Source organism: Syngnathus leptorhynchus, chromosome 12, assembly GCF_054491065.1.
Source record: "Syngnathus leptorhynchus isolate UIUO chromosome 12, UIUO_Slep, whole genome shotgun sequence".
Taxonomy (NCBI): Eukaryota; Metazoa; Chordata; class Actinopteri; order Syngnathiformes; family Syngnathidae; genus Syngnathus; species Syngnathus leptorhynchus.
This window is the reverse complement of record NC_141206.1, coordinates 6118236-6134062: the sequence shown is the minus strand read 5'-3', so window position 1 is coordinate 6134062 and position 15827 is coordinate 6118236. Positions and strand designations below refer to the sequence as shown.

Here is a 15827-nt window from a genome sequence, read left to right as displayed (position 1 = left end):
AATAAATGAGTTCACCCTAGTTATTACATTTATATGTAACACGTTTTTTATTAAAGGTGCAGAAATAGATATATGGAGCGTGAGCGCGTATGCGCTGAATCCGAGCGAGCAGGTTGTGCGCATGCGCACTCCGTGCGCCATTCATCTCAAGGGAACCTCAGCTCAGTGTTCCGGAGACAGAAGGAGAAACCAGCAGGCGGCACCGGGCTCTCGCTCCTCGCAGCAGACTTGGCCACTATTCGTAGCACTTGTGGACATTGACACCTTTTCTTCTTTGTTATGATCGGGAGTGTTTATTTTTGAGAGTCATTTTTTTGAACCAGCTTGGATTCTACGTTGGTTTGGTGCGGACGGTCCTTCCACCCTCTCCGGCGCAGCAAACGCCGTAAGTTGTTACATTTGAATCCGGATAGGCTTGTTTGAATAAAAAGGCAAGTTTTAATTGCAATATTTAAAAGATGATTTCTTGATGTTATTCTAATATCGTCTTCCCTTGCTTTCGTTTTTGAGTACTTGCGCGCTTTTCCGCGTCGGGGGCAAAAAAAAAAAAAAAAGAGGAAGCAGACCCAAAGTCACCAAGGTTTATGGTGCAACTTTAAAACTGTTTAAATTGCCTTGTGCAAAAATGTTGAATAACAGTTGCAGAGCCGGAAATGGCTTAAAAATGAATCTTGCACTGCAGGTGTTTTGACGCTGCACTTCCGCACCACGCTGTCAAATCCTTGTAACCTAAATTAGACAGCTGCTCTCTCTCATCGTGCAGATTTTCTTTATTTGCTTCCTTTTGTCACCCTTCTTCCGATCGGATTTGAAGTCATTTCAATAATAGCACGCGCAATTTGACATTGAATTGATTTTTCTTTATCCTATCATCGCCCCTGGAGAAATGCTGAATTGCACTCTTTACCCTGTTAAACCAGCTTGTTTGCATACCTGTGCACTTGAACTCAGGTTGGCAAATGAATGGCCATTAGAAAACGCCCAGCTTCAAAGAAATTGTTATTAAACATACGCCGCCCAAAAAAAAGCCAAAGTGTCTTTTGTCTGTTTAATAAATCCACTGCTTGGTATTTCAATATGAATAAGATGGCATCCAACATCCCAATGCTCTTTAGTTTATTCTCAATGTGGTTCTGATCATTTAAATCATTTGTGTTGGACTAGGGGCCCAAACTTTGGCACCCTTGGACTACTAGAATGGGGGCTCCCTCTAATGGTCAGAGAAAGAACCACTGTCTAACTACAGTTCAGTTATGTTTCACTTTTTATTTAGTACATTTGCATTTTAATTCAACACTGCGTCCAAAAAATCTTTGTACCTTCGTGTTTTCCAAAAGGATAAAGAATATAGGCCTATGAGTATTATTATTTTGTCTGTCTGCATGTTTTGCTACCGTTTGTGTTCAAGTATAAGTTGCGTAAAGGTTGATGTTGTAAGTCAGCCAATGGCATTTCCTGTTATGTGTTAGCATGAAGCTAGCAGACTTTTGTAAGGCAAATTAAGGTTATTTATGTGGTTCATGGATATTTTTTTGAGCTCTTGAGCAAGCATGTATATAAAAGAAAAAAAAAGAGAAGGTTAGCCACAAATAGCACAGAAGGTTAATGATTGAGTCAATTATATTTGAACGCATTTTTTGTGACTGGCCGTCTGTGTTGGCTTTGTGACTAATGACTTGTTTCCTTTTGGGTTATTTTGGTTAGCTCCAGCCGTCCCCCCGACACGCAAACCAGTCACACCTGCCGAAATGTGGGGTGTCTTTGTTTTGGGCCCCGCTGCCCTGGCCTCAGATTTATGTATAGGCTGTTTGGTTGTGGCTTGTTGCAAGTCATACAATGTTGCTCTTGTGGTGTGCACTGTGGATGCTGTTCATGTGTAGCAGACTAGTTTGGGTCGGGTTTATTTTGTGCCTCTGTGTTCATATTTGATTTTCCATTTTTACTCTTACAATCGGGATTTATATGAAGACTTCTATTTGGGTCTCTTGATTTTCTGTCTCGTGTTTATTTATTCAACAACAGTGTGTTTACTTAAGATGATTTCTTTGCACGTACGCATGTGTTAAGAGCCAAGCTACACCCTGATCCCTAAGCTGCAGAAAACTTTTCAGTTTCTAGTCATTTTTTTGCATTTTTTTAAAGAAGACGTAAAGTCTTTTTTTTTTTTTGCAACAATATGTCGGCCTTACTAGTCTCAACACGGCCTTCTGGTTAATATTGCGTTTGTGGAACACTAATTGAGTCTTGGCTTCTCTTGCAGCGGATGTTTGAGGAGTTTCTTCCATGAGTGCTTTGATTGTTTTAAACCAGTCGCCAGTGGACATTGATTTACACTCGTCAAAGACTAAATAAATGGCATGTTGTTAGACCTTGCCCCTGTTATATGTTACTATGTAATCCATCAATGCTAAAATGTTTTCCTGTGCAACATTTTTTTTTTTTTTTTTGAATGACATTGAACCGCTATCATATTGGATGATTGCATTTGAAGATGGATTTATCCAGCAGAATTGACCACGACCCAGCTCTACAGATTAAGGACATGAAATTGGCATGGTATATCGTCGAAAGGCGTACACCGTCCAACTGATACCAGCGTTGAAGGCAAATACTCTCTTTCGGATTAATTCATGCCATGTCCTGGTTTAAACAGGTTGGCATGTCGGAGAGTGATACGGCACTCACTGGGAGTCTGTCAGCGAAACCGGAGTGTGCCCAGCAGCTCTCAAATTTTAGCATACGCCAGCACATCTTCCATCTCATCTGGCTTGGGAAACGTAGCGCTAATTCAATTGGCCGCCGCTGTAGTAAAAGCCTTCCTAATTGGCCGACACGGCAGCTGGCTGCTAAGGCTCCGGTAAGCACGTCGGGGAGTTGGCAGAAGGTCCCAGTGGTGCCAAGCAGGAAAGGGTAAACAAAGGGTAGATGACGTGACCGTCCCGTGTTATTTATGTTGTTCAACATGACAAACACACACACACACACATTCCTCCATCTGATCATATCTCATTTCATTTGAGTGATGTTAATTGAAGTCACCCCCCTCCCTTCCACTTCCTCCTATGCAGCCGAGCTAGCTTTTGTCACACCAGCATGTCTCAGGAAACATCTTTCCAACGGATTCAGGAATGAAGCCGTGATCTCTAACTGCCACTGCAGCAGTTCCTGTTTCCTTTCACCTCAGTGAGGAATCCAGCAGTGACATAGACAAGGGATGGGGGGGAGGGGGGGGGGGAGTCACAGAGTGTGGAAGGTTGCCCATGTAAGGTTTCCTGCAAAACCTTGAACCTAACTTCCTTTGGCTCTTCTCATGATCTTTGACTTAACATGACGTATATCAAGACATGCATACATTAAGTCTAGCTTATATATACAAGCAAAATTTATCATGATGTTATGCTAACATGTGAGCATAACTATGATGTTTCACCTTATATGTTAGCATTATGCTAAGTTCCAATGTATTAAATAACAGCATCAATGCGAAAATCGCTGGAAAGCACACACATAGATAAGATGGTAGTGTAATAAAACAATTCCAGCGTTTATCTTATCCTGCAATGATAGTTGGCTTTATTAAAAACATTCTTCTTGTCACTGCTGGCACCAAATATTAGAAAATGGCAGTTTAGCTGTGACAAAAAAAATGTATTTTTCTTTTTTTTTTTCCCCCAATATCTCTAACGGCTATAGCATGTCATGGTATATTTCAAAACGTATTGATTTAATATTTAACCATTGTAAAATTTGAGCTCCCCCCCCCTTCCGTTGACATGTGACATGAATCAAAATGTTGCATTTGTGAAGCACAATTGGGACGTGAGGCGTTGAAAGGAGGAATGTGTTTACTGTGACAGTTGGATATGCTGTCGGCGATCCAATCTGTGCTATCACTTTTCTGCTGTGCCTCACTCTGTCGGTACTTGCACAAGCTTCTCACACGCTGTTGGTGTCTTCTAACACACTGTATACACATCTTGATAACCCATTTAAACAGGTTCCTATCTCAAAGCGGGGCTCTCCATTTTTTTTTTCTTCCCCCCCTTTTGTCACATTTGACCACTTCCTCTTTTTTTGCTTTGCTACTGTGTTGAAAAGAGCTTAGAGCAAGGGGAAATCATAGCTTACCCTCATTCAGCCTTCCTGGAAGACCTTAAAGCAAGCAGACCATGTTCGGACTCCAACTGGATGTTTGCCAGTTTGAATCCTATTATGGTTTAACAAATGGTTACTGTATTCCTGTCGCAGTGCCGCAGAGCAAGGCACCGTTTAGAAAAGAATTGATTTCAAATAGTTACAGTCAAATCCTTTTCATGAAACTAACGTGACAGGTCATTTTTTCCCCGCTGTGACCTCTTGACTGTTGTCAGCAGATGAATTGCCACTTTCATGTTAAGCTGTGGCGAAATGCCCCCATAATTGGTCGTGCAGATTATCAGCGAGGTTCCCTGCGTGTGTGTATGTGTGTGTAAATTGCCTTTATCTGATTAGGACATTTATCTAATAAAGGACGATTTATAGGATTGGGCTCTCTCCGCTCTGCACACGCAAGAGTAGAGATAGGATGGCCATTAAAGCAATGTGCTTCTCTGTTTACTATTGACAAAAAATATGGATGGCAAGATGCAGTTCTTTTTTTTTTCTGGACAGAGATTTGTTTGACAATTAACTGGCCCAATGCCATTTTTTGGAAGGAAATACGGTGAATGCTCGTATATACCGAAAGTTGTACCCGCACACTTTGCTTTATTTACCGTAGGGAGGAAAATGTAACTCAGTGGAAGCAACAGAGCATGCACACAAACCTACAAACGAACAAGGCTGGCACTGAAGCTTGGCCGTATTTCTCCAGAGATTTTTTTGGAGCCGTATCGTCGTCTCACTTCAGCGCGCACATCCGCTTCGGTCTACCTGGCGCACGAGGCCCGCCGTCACTCGGCTACTTGTTTGGCTTTTTAAATGGACTAGCAACAGGTCAAAACATCCCCTTATATTTGTTATGAGTCATGTTATTGAGCATATGTGGGGGGGAAAAAAAAACTTTGGTGGATGTTTATTCAAAATTTAAAGCTACAAGTTTAAAACAAGAGATTGTAAGCTAGCTTTTCTTAGCTAGGTTGTTCATACAAGCTATTATATGTTCCATTTTTTTGGTTGTATGTTTATCGTCACATTTCTTTTCCCCTTTATGTTGTAACTGGTACCCTTTTGTGGCCAAACACACTTGTGAGATTAATTCCGCATATAGCGTGACTTGACTGCGACCGCTATGTTAGCGTCGCTCTTTTCATAATGTCGCAAGCCTTCGCTCACTCACCCACAAATGAGTCATTGATCCGCAGCCTTGACACTTTGTCAAGACTGATTGGTGTCTGCCAACATCTCTTACAAACACCCGCCAGCGTTCTCCATCTCAGTAGATCCAACTTGCATTGAGGACATAGCAGAATCCATCCGGGCTTTAAAATGTGAGTGTGAAAGTCAAGCAAAACACAACTAAGCATGTGTTAATAACCTTCAACAAACAAATCTCGTCTTGTCATCAGAACATGTCTGTAGTAATTGCTTTTTCTTGTCAACTTGATCTGTTTATTGGCAATGTTTGCTGTCCGTGGTGCTGAAAAGCTTGTGATTGTCTGCTGCCTTCCATCTTATCACAAACCGGTAGTCTTAAGAATCTCAACAGTAAGCGCTTGCGAGGGAAGTGAGAGAACAGACAAACGACAATAGCATCACCATCTGCTGCTTTCTGCCTTCAGAGGGAAGAGTAAGAAAATAAAAAGATGACTAGCGATATTTTAGCATGATCAATCCATATGAGCAAATTGAGTTTATTTATAGCATTGAAACCTCTTTAATATTGTCGAATATCTCTTCTTCTGGTGTTGCGAAATCCTTTTCATCATCATTAAACCAGCTAAATTATTGCTAGCATGTCCGTTTTTACGCGCATGCTAATGTGTCAAGATATACAAGCGGTTATGGAGACGCTTGGTAAAACAATGCACCGTTAACCTCAAGAAACAGGAGTAGTGAGCATTTAATCATCATAAAAGTCAATTTGAAAGAAACAATTTGGATGTTGCTTTTGTCTGACCATAACACGCTCAAGTCATTTTGGCAGCGGCACCTCCAGTGGATCCAAAATGCGGATTGTATGTTGAGGTCAGCTCAGGCAGCCGAGGCTATTTCCGTTGCCTCTTGTCAGCCACACTGCCAATTTCAGAGCAGCACTTCAGGTTAATCCATTTAGTACGCCTCCCTCCCGCCTTGTATTGCTTTCCAGCGTGGAATCATCTTAAATAACAGTAGTTTGATCCACTTTGGCAACACATTTGAATATCAGAGGGAAAGGCAATTGTGATTTAGTAACATAAGATTAGACGGTAAGCTAGCGGTCGGTCTATATTTAGTCTGGGTTGTAAGAAGCATGTCTTCGAAAACCACTTGCGTGCTCACAGTGTGAACATTTTAATTACTGCTCGGAATTGCTGACCAACACTTTTTTTTTAATGGTTTACGAGTTGGCTTTATTGCCGCTTTGTCGGCCGGCATAACAGGAAACAACTCCTCAGATGCACAACCGGATCAGATTTGTTTTCGTTTACATCAAGGCACTCGTGGATTTAATTACGTCCCGTGGCTAAATCTAGATGAAATGTCAATTCTGATAAGGGTGAAAGATCTCAAAAGAAAAATTTGGGGTATGTCTCATTTCATTTTGTCGTGTATTGTTCCGCTGAAAACAAAGCAGATAATTAGATGGTTGGATAATAAAGTAGCTAAACCCGAACACTTAATAGCTCCACGCCGACTCTCAGCTTTTTCATGTTGACGTGTTTTACGTTGATGGCAGAGACAAAAATCAATGCTATAGCGCTTTTCCTCCCTCTGTGGGAATTGTGTGACCCAGTTAGCTTCTCCAGCAGGCAGCAGCAGAGTTATTTTTACATATTAACAGGAGACAATACTTTGTCCTCTGCTCGTCCTCCTCCCGTCTCGCTGCTTTCTCGTTGCTCTTTATCTTCCATTCGCTTCCTTTTGACTTTCTCTCTTATGGCTTCCAGCCAAAATTGGTTCGAGAGTCATGGGTTTCTTGCCTCTGTTGATAGCTCAAGATTTTGGTAATTGAGGTAGATTACAAATGCTCAAGCAAGCGTAAAAGCAGAGTATGAAAAAAATGGACTGCTGATTGATATTTGCTTGACTTGTTGTCATTTGGGCTGACGATTATTAGATGTTGTTATTCATGGTGCCGATTCGCTCGAATCGTTTTTCAGTCGAGTAGACTGCATCATAAGAGATTTTAAAAAAAGATGCCAAGATCCTTGTTTGCTAATGGCTTTTCCAGCTACTCGAGCAATTTCGTTATATATCACACGACGCGGACGATTAAATCGACTCGCCGATTAAATCGAATCAGCTACCCGATTCAATCGACCCATTATGGGCCCCCCCCGAACATCGGCCAAAATAATCAATCAAATGATTGAGTTTATCTTTACGTACGCAAGTACCACTAGTCTCAATTGAGACGATATATAGGTTGCTATATCGATCCGTCATTGTTTCAATGACGAAAAAAAATAATGGCTGCCTATTTTTTAATCTAGTCTTTAATTGGAAGCCTTCCCTCTCCTCTCCTCCGCTCTCCAGAGAGTTCAAGGGAAGAGAGCGTAGTTGCAGGTGTCGACAGGTCGTCTATTCACCTCCTAATGATGACGGATAGCCTGACTGCGGCGAGCAAGAACGCAACCAGAAGCTGAGCGATTGGCCGAGATTAAGAAATAGCAACGTAAGAACAAACTGTGTTTATATTTGTCTGCTGCTGGGCAGGTGGCGGGTTGGGACTTAAAATGTTTCTGTCCTGTTTGTCATCTCCCTGATAGTGTGTGCGTATATTTCAAGGGAGAGGTCACTAAGTGCATGACCCCAAAATTACCCTCCCAACCCCAAAAAAATGTCAAGTTCTTGCTCTTTACATGCAGCGTGGAATGACACTTGATTTTGTCGAAGGCCTGGGCTGGCTCTCTGATAACTGTCACCCTGCCCGTCTTAGTCATCAAATAAAAGTGTGAATATAGGCTTGACAGGAAGTGTGAGCAGCCCCCGCCTAACCTCATCACAACGCACACACACACAGTAATGTCTCACCCTTCTGAAAATGAAGCCTTGTAGCTATGGCAACCATGAATGAGTGGACCGGGTTCAGTTCTGGTAAACCCGGGTTGAGACTCTGCCATGATTTCCTCATTTTATATTGACATTAGGCAACATTGCAGGTGCTAATACCAAGGGAGCTTGGAAACAGTGATGTCTTTGTAATTGTCAAATCTCAACTGGGGCTCACTGATGAATGATTCATTTGTGTGCAGCGGTGAAAGCCATGTCTGATTTTAGAGTCTGGACACCCATCAGCTGGTTGCTTCCTCGGTAACTGATATGTGCGGGTACTATTGGCACTCTTGCACCACAGTTGGTGGAGCCACTTTTTTTTTTTTTTTTGGATGGGTCAGCAGTAATGCGAATCGCAATAACACAACCGGTAGCTTTCCATGTCATCCAAAAGCCCCTCCCACCTCCATTTTTTTTTTCCTCAACCTCTTTCAATCTAAATTTTATTCTACAAATAAATAGTTTCTTTTCTTTGATAGGGACAGTATACATCAGTGAATATTTCTGTAGATACACCAGGAATTAGCCATATACATCTGTGTATATTTTTATATATTTTATAATAATCATATCGGTGTACATCAATGAACATTTCTGCAGTTGCACCCAAAATTAGCCACCAATTAGCCGTGTGTGTGATATCTGTAATTCAATACTGGCTTATTGGAGTTAGCGTTGCATGTAAATTTTGCATGATGGAAATGAGGATAAGGGCACTAGCACATCATAATTACTCTTAATTCTGTACGAAGATTAAGAAGGATTAGCATTTTTGATTCCTATTTCACCGGGTGAACCTAACAGTGGTTCAAATGGTTTATTCTGTTCATTCTAAAGGACAATCTAATCTGTCATTCAATTTAGACGGATGAATTACGGGCACTAGGAGATCTCATAGCTACTCGTGATGGTAGATGCCATGACCACAACACACGGTGTTTGCATAGCAGACATAAGAGTCAAGTCTGAAGGCTCCTGTGTAGCATTCCCCAGCAAAAACTTTCTTGGCTTTCATCCATGTGATCCCAGATCTTGTCCCCTGATAAGGTTGTACTTTAGTCTGAGGTGTGTTTAGGGTGAAATATTCCGGATAAAAAGGTTGGAAATGGCTTAGGTGTGATCATATTAAATATTAAACATGTTTGACATATCCAACAAAACATCTGCTCTTTTGTCATTGATTGTAAGCGAACAAGGAAGTGTCTGTAAATAAAACCAAATGTCTAGCCAATGTTTGAAAAGGTATTTTCTCAAGCATTTCTTTTGTTGACAGCTTCCCCTTTTTTTAAAAATACTCACGCCTCTGGCAGTTATGCCATTAGCATGTAATTAGTTTGACAAACTGAATCATCCCGCTCTTGTTGTTGTTTTTAAATCACAAGAACCATTTGAAGGGGTAATTGTAGCTGTGTAAATAGAATCCAAATAAACACACAAACACTATTCAAATATGGGAAAATGAATTGGCCAAATTAGTTTTTAGTGAGCGCTAAGCGAGAATGTTTATAAAAAAATAAAAAAAAAAGCACAACTGATGACTGGAAACCAGTTGAACTGGCCATAATAATAATTGCCCAACCTACACCCACGTTAGACATGCAGCTCTTAACAAAGTGTGAATGCTTGAAATAACACACCACACACACACACACACGCGCATTTGTGTGAGTTTCGTGTTTGTGCATGTTTGTGTGTTCCTTGCACTTGTCACGATCACTGCCAAGTTGGGAGGCACACAAAATTAGAAATGAGCAATATCGGTTAGTCAAATAGAAAATATTGCAATATTTCGTTGTTGCCATATTGGACATATATTTTCAATTTTGCCGCTATTATTGTAATTAGTAAATTGTGTCCTGACTAATGATGATTGTCGTTTTATTTTTAAAAGTCTAATACATCAAGTTTATGCTGGTTTTTTTTTTTCTTTTCTTTTCTTTTTTTTTTTAACATTGACCTCTCTACACTGTAATTGGTGTACAGGAAAGGTGACAATAGAAATGAGGTCCAAATGAAACACCATAATTATTTCTTGGGACCAAACAACATTTCTAAAATGAGTTATCATAAAATCTAAAAAGATGAGAATATCTAAATTCAAGTATTGTTTGGTGTTTTGGCATTTACGTCTTTTTTTTTTTTTTACCATTATGCCAATTATCGGAATAGAATTACGATTAATTGCACAACTCTATTCCATTATATGTGATTACCTATTCTTTGTCCATAGATACCAAAACCTGAACCTGAGTCCAGAGGGAAAGTGGTCCAAAAACAAGAGTGGAGGACAGTTGGGGGTGAGGAAGACTATCAAACATTTTGTCATGTATCCACAGTTTTCAATGTTTTGTAAGAATTTGTCAATGTGTCATCATTGCTAAAGTCTAGACATCCCGAAAACAAGACTTGCCCTGTTGTGGAATTTTTTTTTTCTTCTTTTTTCTCTCACCCCTGTTGAGTCCAAGACCCACCGATTGAATGATAACATGCATGTTTGCGCTTGTGTTTCTGATTTCAATCCAAAATTCAAATAGAAGGATCCAAGAGAATATAACACAGAATCATTCTAGAAAATGATATGCTAAATTTCCCACTAATGGAGAATAATTAGCAAATTTCAAATTGACAGCTTGGGGGAGAAGTCAAGCACTGTTTTCACACACACACACACACTCACAAGTACATGAAGTCTTTACCTAAGTGTGAAATTTGGATCCCAACAAAGATTTTCGTTCTCCTCTGTGATCTCTAACCTGCTTTGAGCTTCCAACCAAACCTCACCTCCTAAAATAACTAAACCATCACTTTCTTATTGTTATTTATTATTCCAAAAGTCATCTTGGGTGTGTTTTGTAAATCATTTGAAGTCTTCATTGGGTAGATGGTAAGCAGCTTTCAAGCTACTTTCCCCACTCTCATCTCAGTGGGGGTGTTTGTTGGTCTGCTTGTGCGTGTTTATGTGTAAATAATTGATTACTGCAGAGGTTTAGCCGATTCCTTGGTAGTGAACCAGACGCCGCCTCGTTTCATGTGTGGGCGGCGACTGCTGCTTTTAAGTTGGGATTTAAGATTTTTACTCAGCTGTACTCTTCAGTTTGGTCTGGACACCAATTAGGAAGGAAAGGAAGTGAAGCTTCACTTTCATGGAAAGGGAGTTGCACTAAGTGTGATTCTTTCTTTTCTCGCCATGCTTGGATTGCTTATTTCGTCCTTGGTCTTCACTAAATGCTTTTGTCTCTCCACTTGAGTTGATACTTCTTTGTCATTTCTTCTCTGGCTTTTTCTTTCCTCTTCGCCGCAGTGTCCTTGAAAAAAAAGCTGTGACTTTGCCGGCGAGCGCAGCAGCAGCAGCGAGCGAGCGAGCGAGCGAGCATCCCTTCCGTTGACACACACAAATACGCACGCGCCTTAAAATTCTATAAATAATTCATGATCATTAAAGTTTGCCTGACTTCTTGCAAACATTGTTAGGAAAACCTGCATCTGTTTACTGTGCCAAACATGACTTGAACTCTCATATTTTGCACATTTTGAAAAATAAATCGAGCCAAACTGTCTTTAAATCCGACACCATGTCTCAATTAATGGCTAAGTGTTGCCTCCTCCCAAATAATATCAAATGATAATAATAAACTCCTCCCACAATCCTAATTGAACTCTGTTGCTAACCAAAACAGCAGCACCTATCAAGCTACGTTAAGTGTATTTACTGCTGAAAAATCAAATATTTCTTCCATTAAATTGTATTTATTTATTCCCCGCAGTCTCATCATGTCATTTTTAAATTTAGTTTTTGACTCACTGTTCTCAATAGTGGAAAAAGATTTTCAGAATCAATTTTTTTGTTTGTTTTTGGATCCCAGTCTGCAGGTGCAGCCATGTCAATTTAATGTAGCAACATTTCTTGCAACACACTTTTGTAGTGATCTGAGTGTTGTATTTTTGGTTTCTGTGACCCCGACGTGATACTGCTGCCATTAAGAATTGGATCGAGTCAGATTAAGACGCAGGTGCCGAAGGCCCGGCTTGTTAGCACGGAAAAAGCGCCGCTGCTCCAAAGCCCCCATTTGCCATTAAGTCAGGCATTCACTATTCTCAGCCTATTGTCAGCTTTTTCCATAGCTTTTAAAATATAGATGAAGCCTTATTGTGTTGTAAGACGAGACGATAAAGTCGCTCGGTACCGTTTGTTCTCGTCGCTTTCCATTAGAAGTCACAAAGCATTTCTGTCTGAAGTCACTGCTAAATATTTATTTCAAATGGCCCTTTTCAGGTCGCTGTCTTATTAATATGCTGATATGTATGACAGTATCTCAGCGCCCTCTCTCATTGTGCTGTGCTCAGCTGAAAAAAAAAAAAAGCTTCCGTAGTCATGGTGACCAATCCCAAGGGAAAAAGTTGAATGAAGCTGACTCGCTTACTGTCTGCCTTTTCCCTTCATCGTCCCGTGCGCATTTGCAATTTGATGCTTCCTTTGTCCCACAACGCCACACTCGAGGATCAGAAGTGCTATTTTCCTGCCATCTTTTCGAAGATGACTTAAGGAAGGAGGCTGATTTTTTTTTTTTTTTTTTTTACCTGATTGTATGGTTGCACTCATGACCAAAGATTGTGCTAATTTAACCTTTGGAAGAATAAACATGAATAATATTCACACAGTGTTGCCAGGCTAGACTTTGAATACATTCAGTGCACCCCGAAAACCACAATCAGTCTTCCCATCTTTTCCCCAGTTGAAGAGCAAGACAGGAAGTCTTTAATGAAATGGCTTTGTGGAGCACACTACCTTAAATTGAGCCTCGCTTGCTGGGAAAATAAAAAAACCAACAACAACTAACTTGAGTATACATATGCCCCTGTTCTCAATAATAAATAGTCAAAAAATCAACCCAATAAATAATTTAGATCGATTTATTTTTTCAAATTAGCTTCTCAATAACCAACAGTGGAAAATACAAAATAAGAGTGATTTAAGAAAATCCATTTCTACAATGGAGTCAAAGCACCCTTTGCTTTTATTATCTGCTCATCTGCTTTTATTCATGAGAACGAAACACCGGGATACCTTACAGTGACGTGGATGTGTGCTCGCCAGCCTGCTTTTGAGTGTTGTGGAGTAAAACCCCCATTAGGGAATTAGTTCGCATCTGGACAACCCTCACTGTCGTGATTTTCCTTTTTATTTCAACTGGCAGGGCTTTGTAATCTACTGTATACGCACCGTGTTCTTCCTAAAATGTATTCTATTATTTTTCCCCAAACATACATTTTTTTTTAATCTCTTAATGGACAAAAAAAATGCAGTATATATTTAAGAGGTAGAAAAATTAGATGAATATTTTTTGCCCCCCAAACATGCATTTTATTTTTAAATCTCTTAATGGACACAAAAAATTGCAGTATATATTTAAGAAGTATATAAATTAGATGATTACTTTTTGGGCTTTATTGATTATTGTTGTATTATGATATTTTCCTTAATTGTATTTTAATGTACATTTTTTTTCCACACAAAGCAGGTGTGGTTGTGTGGCTTGTCACTTCTCAGATTTACGCACATGAGCTTTCTCCGGCTTCTCGGGCCTGCCTCTCGCGTACCAAAACCATGCCTGTCATTTCAAGACTTTAAACTGCCCGTAGGTGTAAATGTGAGCGTGAATGCCTCTTTTAAGTGTCGTGTGATTGGCTGGCAACCAGTCCACTGTGTACCCTGCCTTCTTGCCAAATGGGAAAGCCTCCAGCTCTCTTGTGGCTCCAATGAGGTCTGGTGCCATAGAAATTGGATGAAACTCTATTTTTGTCATATATATATATATATATATATATACACAATCTATTATTATTCTTTACATTTGATTTAGACTGAAGCGGTAAAATGTGAGGAGTGAAGATGTTTGTGTTTCCACAACACCTCAGCTTGTGGGCCTCCTTAATTATTTGAGGGTCTTTGTTTAATAAAAAAACAAAGACAGTCAAACATGCAAAGGCAGGGTTGTGGGGCCGTGGACAGCTTTGTGTTGTTTTGGCTAACGCGAGCTTAGCACTAAAAAGCCTTTCAAGCAGGATTAAGCTACTAAGTGTCAATGGATCAGAGAACCAGTCCAAAGACCACTTGGATATAATATTATGGCACTCAGTAACATTGGCCTCTCCAAAAATGTTTTCCAGTCTACAATAAAAAATTTTTTATGACTAACATGCAAGTAAACACACTTGCTCTATATACATGGACAGTAAAGACTACGGGGCCTTGGCAGCTCAGAAAATGCCATCTGGTCCTGCTGAAATCAACACAGCAGGATCCCAGCAATGCGCATGTGTGCAACCGCACGATTCTATAGGTACACTTGAAGAGCCTCTTTTTTGTTATTCAGCTAATGTGTCCGATCACCCTGACTGTTAGGATCCACTCTCAGCAGGGTATCTGCATGCACACCATCTCCATTTCAATAATCAAGAAGACAGAGTTACACTCCTCTGTCAATGTTATCTCCCTTCCCCGAAAGCGCCATCAGCATTTTTTTTTTGCCAACTCATCAATACTGGACTGACCTCTGTTGGCCTGCGGCTGGACCCAGTCAAGAGTGAGTTACAGTCGACGAATGCTAAAATAAATAAAACATATGCACAGTTGGTGACAGTGTTATTCCTCAAATATCCACAGTGGCCACTAATGTGCCCTTATTGATTTTGTTTGGCTGAAGTTGGACTTAAGTTTAAAAAAAAAAAATGATTTGTGCGTACTCATGAAATATCCATTATGTCTCAGGCAGGGGTCATCAATTACTAGTATGGGAGGTCCACTTTAGGGAAAACCTGTCTTCAAACCTCTTTAAGCATAAGTCACAAATATTTTGCCTGCTTGCAGGTGCTAAAGTGGTGCAAAACCTTTTTACTCGTATCCCAATTTTAGTGGAACACAGTCCGGACTCTAAAAGGATGGCTCTCATATGTCGGCATTTAGGGATCATGCACGAAATGAGTCGAGTAGAATGGTCAGATGGACTGTGATGGATGTTAATGGCAAAAAAGCCTCCAAATAAGCTCTCAGGTAGGAGAGCACCTGTCTGTCCTCCTGTCTCACCCTCATCCAGCAAAGCTGAGCAAACACATTTTCACTTTCATTATTTTCACACGCGGTAAGAGAGGAGCAACTGGAAAACGTGATCCTGCATCAATTGAGTTTGTCGAGAGCGCCACCTGCTCTCAACTTTCATTATTTGTGTGTTTGTCCAAGTCATTATCGCACACTTGTGCATGTTTGCCAGTAAACCAGGCACTGCCGGAGCTAGAGGGGGCCCGCGAGGGCACTTTTATCCCCCGGAATTTAATTCTCCAGGTCCAGGCTAGACTTTTGGATATTTTCTGGGGGTTTTTTCTTCCACATTTTCACTTCTAACAGCAGGGGGGGGGGGGGGGGACATTTTTTTAAATATTGTTTTATTATTATTTCTTGTTTTGTTTTGTTGAAGATATCCTCAAACCAGCCAGTAATAATCCAACTTTACCATTTGTTTACCTACTCCAAATCAGTTCCGTCGCCACTAATTAACACTCGCTGTGGCTTCCCTCCTCCTTGTCTCTTCATCCCTTTTGATGGTTATCAGAAGAGAAAGGTGTAAATTGCCGTTCAGAGCCATATCAGCAATTCT

At 40.5% G+C, this 15827-nt stretch overlaps 1 protein-coding gene across 3 annotated transcripts in view; it reads left to right on the top strand.

Annotated features, from left to right (window-relative positions):
* Nucleotides 1–15827, top strand: part of strbp (spermatid perinuclear RNA binding protein) — a 37786-nt gene that overhangs the window by 1164 nt on the left and 20795 nt on the right. For 2 of the 3 annotated variants that reach the window (XM_085925931.1, XM_085925933.1), the window contains exons 1-2: nucleotides 178–385; nucleotides 10406–10472. The gene's annotated coding sequence lies outside the window, so the exon portion shown is untranslated. Of the gene's footprint in view, nucleotides 1–177; nucleotides 386–10405; nucleotides 10473–15827 lie in introns of those variants that run through there. The other variant, XM_085925932.1, reaches the window with a different exon arrangement.